The 5,000-nt window shown below is 33.5% G+C and overlaps 1 protein-coding gene across 1 annotated transcript in view; it reads right to left on the bottom strand.

The window, feature by feature from the left end:
- The window catches only part of LOC122264884 (homeobox protein Hox-A4), a 29,344-nt gene that overhangs the window by 23,357 nt on the left and 987 nt on the right, over positions 1–5,000 (bottom strand). The gene's annotated exons all lie outside the window — the stretch shown is intronic.

The raw sequence follows: 5,000 nt of genomic DNA, 5'->3' as shown, positions 1-5,000 counted from the left end.
AAGAACACATAGAAAGAACATAAACAACGACAGAAAACAAAAATCAAAGAAAGCGAACCAAGCATCCCCCGAACCACGGAAAAGGAGAACACCTCTTACGTCATGAACAAGGATAACACGAAAGCGTCAAGAGAAAATAGACACGGCTAATAGCGCTCGTAAAGGATCGTAAACAGGTGATCGTCGGTAGCGTAGCGATCGTAAAGAGATGATCGTCGGAAGCACGGCGGTCTCGTCGCGAAAGAGGCCATCCCCGATCGGCTAATAAAACCCGTATCGGACGTCAGCCGCGGCGATCGGTGTCCGCGGCCGCTACAGGAACGGGTATATCACCACCACTCGTGTGTATCTGTCCCTCCTTTCTTTTCTTTTTTTTCTCTCTCTCTCTCGCTCTCTGTTTACAAGTCATTATGGTGACTCAGCAGACGTCATGATACAGGGGTATAGGAATTAATTGCTGAGTAATGCAACGGACCCGTTTGAGGCTTCGGAAATAAGAATGAGGTGATGAAAAGATACAAAGGCGGCGCTAGACCTCAATGGGCAGGCACAGAGAGGGAGAGGGAGAGAGAGAGAGAGAGAGAGAGAGAGAGAGAGAGAGAGAGAGAGAGAGAGAGAGAGAGAGAGAGAGAGAGAGAGAGAGAGAGAGAGAGACAGAGACCAAGAGCGAAAAGAGGGAGAGAAAAGAGATAGATAGAGAGAGAGAAAAACAGAGACCGAGAGGGAAAAGAGAAAGAGAGAAAGAGAGAGAGAGAGAGAGAGAGAGAAACAGAGACCGAGAGGGAAAAGAGAAAGAGAGAAAGAGAGAGAGAGAGAGAGCAAGAACGAGAGAAAGAAAGAAAAAGAAAAAGAAAGAGAAAGAAAGAAAGAAAGAAAAAGAAAGAGAAAGAACGAAAGAAAGAAAAAGAAAGAGAGAGAGAGACGGACAGAATCCGAGAAACCTAGAGAATCCGAGAGAGAGAGAAAGAAACCGAGAGCGAAAGAGCGGCAGCAGGAACAGATAATGACTCTGTTTACGAGTCTCCCCATGCCCCCCTGAGCTGGGTACTAACAAAGCCAGCGAAGGAGACCCGGGTCTACTCTGATAAATACTCCAGCCTCTACTCCCTCCCTTTACTTAGCGGCCATAAACTCCATTCTTAATCGTGAAGACTCAACTAACATTACTTATGCACCGATGTTTGTTGTAATGTAAATCTGTTATGTTAAATGCTGTTGAAGGAAGCCTGCTATTTCCCTGGTTGTTTTATTTGATGTATTTCCTGCGTTTAGCTTTGGTATTTGGTGTTTGTATTATTCCTATCTTTATTATTATAGTTTTTGCTGCGATTATTGTTTCGTTTTTATTGGTACTGTTATGTAATGATGTTTTTTTTACTGGTATTATCAGCATGGTCTTGTTGCTGATATGAATTTATTATATATTATTGTTCATTTTATTGCTTTGTTGCTATGATTGTTATTGTCACCATCTTTATTATTATTATTATTATTAGCAGCAGTAGTAGTCGCTAATAGTGTTGATATCATTGCTAATATTATTATTTCATTATTTTTATTATCATCACTAGTTTTATAATCATTATTGTTGTTGTTGTTTTTATCGTAATTATCATTATCATTATTACTAAAAGTGATTTTGACAATAATAACACCATTAATGATAATGATAATAATTTTAATAATAACAACAACAAAGATTATAGTGACACTGATAGTAATAAAAATGATAACAATATTAATAATAATAACACCAATAATAATAATAATGATAATAATAGTAACAATAATAATAATAATAATAATGATAATAATAATAATAATAATAATGATAATAATAATAATAATAATAATGATAATAAGGATACTGTTAGGGATAATGGTAATCAAAATAATAATAATAAAGATAATGATAATAATAATAATAATGATAACAATAATAATAGTGATAATAGTGATAACAAAAAAAATAACAATAATAATAGCAATATCAGTATCAGTATCTTTATTACTATTACCATTATTACAAGTATTATCATTATCATTACCATTATCAGAAAATAAAGATAGTCAAAATAGTGATAATTCTAAAAATGAAAACTAGTATAGATATATTATTGATATTCATCATGATATCTACTTTATAAATAATTATATGTTATTCATAATAACAACTATGGTAATACGTCAGCCTTTATTACTAATGGTAATTCTATGATTCATAATGATTATATTAATGATGATAATAATGACGTCAGTGATGATAGTAATGATAACTACAATAGTAATGATGATAAAGATATTAATAATGATAATAACAGTAATGAGAGCAATAAGGGTAATCATAATAACAATAATGATGAATATAAGGATAATAACTATAACGATAATAAGAATAAGAATAAGAAGAAAATTAAAATAATCATCACTATCAGGAGTAGAAGAAAATTATAATCATCCTCACTATCATTGCGCTGATTATAACCACAACAACATTAACACTAATACTTATGCCAATTACAACGAATTTGATAGTAAGAATAACAACAGTATAACTAGTACGGATTGTAATTCTTGTTATAGTATCAGAAGTTATAATGGTATTTACGGCAGTAGCAATAAGTGTTATATTTCTTTATTGACACGATTATCATTATTATTCAGGTTGCATTGCTATCCTTATTAGTATCATTACTATAATCATTATCAGTATTATTTGTATTATTGTCATTATTACAATCATCATTATTATCATCATTCTTATTATTAGTAGTAGCAGTAATGATAGTATTGTCGGTGTGATAATATTATTGGAAAGGATTGTGCAATTATTATTATTACTATACACGCTATTATCATCATTTTTATTATCCTTCTTCTTATTATCATTATTATTATTATTTCCATCATTATTACTATTCCCATTTTCATTATCATTATTATTATCATTATCATTATTGTCATCCTTATTGTCATTTTTATTACCATTATCATTTAAATTGCCATTATTATTATCTTTATTACTTGTATCATTATTGCTATTCCCATTATTAATATAATTATTTGTATTATGTTGTTGTGGTTATTACGATTTGTATATTATCATTATTATTGTAAGCATTATTGTTATCATTGTAATTTTTATAACCATTAACATTATAACATTATTACAAATGCTATTATCATCAAAACATGACAATCATTTTCATTATAACTATAACTATTATTGTTATCAAAACTAATACCTTATCTATTGCTGTCTTAATGTCATTAATGCCATCAATATATCCTTATTATTATCATTATTATTATCATCATCATTTTAATTCTCCTTATAATTATCATCATCATTATCACCATTATTATCCTTATTATTATCATTGCTATCAGTAATATTACTATTCCAACTCGTACTAATATATTTTAGTCGTTCTTATTACGAAATTAATCTTAACCTTACCACATTTAATCTATCATAACTTTCATAACTCTAACTCTCTCTCTCTCTCTCTCTCTCTCTCTCTATCTATCTATCTATCTATCTATCTATCTATCTCTCTCTCTCTCTCTCTCTCTCTTTCTATCTATCTTTCTCTATCTATCTCTCTCTGTCTATCTCTCTCTCTCTATCTCTCTCTCTCTCTCTATTTCTCTCTCTCTTTCTCTCTCTCTCTCTCTCTCTCTCTCTCTCTCTATCTATCTACCTATCTATCTTTCTCTCTCGCGTTCTGAGTGTCACTATACAATAACTCTTCCCCCGCGACATACGGGGAAAAACAAACTATCTATTAGGAAACATTACACTAACAAAGGTACGAGCTTAGTCCAATCTTTGTCTCGAGTCGCTTGCTTAATAAGACAGCGGGAGATAATAGCATATTAGTTGGTTCTTGACCGGCAAGAAAATATAACACGGATATATTCGGCAATCGAAACTAGCTAGATGCGTTTGTGGGTTGTTTAATTTGGGTAATGTTAGTTACTTAGGAGGCTAGTTGGATTTTTTTAAATTATTGTTTATCGTTGTTATTGTTATTTGTAGTATTGTTGTATTTTGATTATCAGTATCATTATCATTATTATAATTGTGTTTCGCATCATTATCGTTATCATCCTTCTTATCATCTTTATTATTATGGTTATTATCATTCATTATTATTGTAGTAGTTGTTATGATCATCATTATTATCATTCTTGTCAATATAATTTTTATCGTCATTCTAATCATTATTACTTATACATTTAGATCGCGCTTATATTCACAAAGAACAAATATCCCCCTCTATATAAGGCGCTGATAATCCAAAACAATTACAGATTTAATTTGAAAGCAAAACAATGGATCATATGGCGGTTATACCATCCTCCAACTTTTCGCAAATAGATCAATCACTTAAAAAAAACAGAATCAATCACCACAAATAGATAGCGCATTAACGATTCCCATTCCCTTTGCTTCGAAGACAAACATCCACACCTCCTCCTCCTCCTCCTCCTCCTCCTCCTCCGAAGACACAGAGAGATGACGATAAGAATCTTGTCACGTCCGCCTCGTAATCTGAGAATTCTTCCTGGTCAGCGACACCCTAACACGGTCAGAGGGGAGACGTTTCAAGTAGTGAGGAGGGAAAGGGGATAAGAGGGGAAGGGGAAGGGGAGAGGAGGAGAAGGGGGGAGGGAAGGAAAGGGAGAAGATGGTATTTGGTATTTCGGTGTGACTTGTATCTCTTACTCTAGGTACTGTGAGAATTTCCAAAGGAGAAAACAGGAGCGGCAAGCACGCGAGGGGTCGGTCGGTCGGTCGGTCGGTCCCGTGTCCTGCGCCGGGCTTTGATACGGAGTGTGATCTCATTTCGACGGTATTGAAATCTCCCCGGGGCGGCGGTGGCGGTGGCGGCGGAGGAGGATGCGTCGCTACTTGTTTATTTGGAGGACTTTTTTTGGATAGGGACTTCTGCGAGTAGTCAGAGAAGTGTCGAATTTGCTTTCTTTTTTTTTTT

The sequence above is a fragment of the Penaeus japonicus genome, unplaced genomic scaffold, assembly GCF_977035675.1.
Source record: "Penaeus japonicus unplaced genomic scaffold, GWHDUDI00000001_assembly GWHDUDI00000032, whole genome shotgun sequence".
Lineage (NCBI taxonomy): Eukaryota > Metazoa > Arthropoda > Malacostraca > Decapoda > Penaeidae > Penaeus > Penaeus japonicus.
The sequence above is the reverse complement of the archived record's forward strand: the minus strand, read 5'-3'. Positions and strand labels throughout refer to the sequence as shown.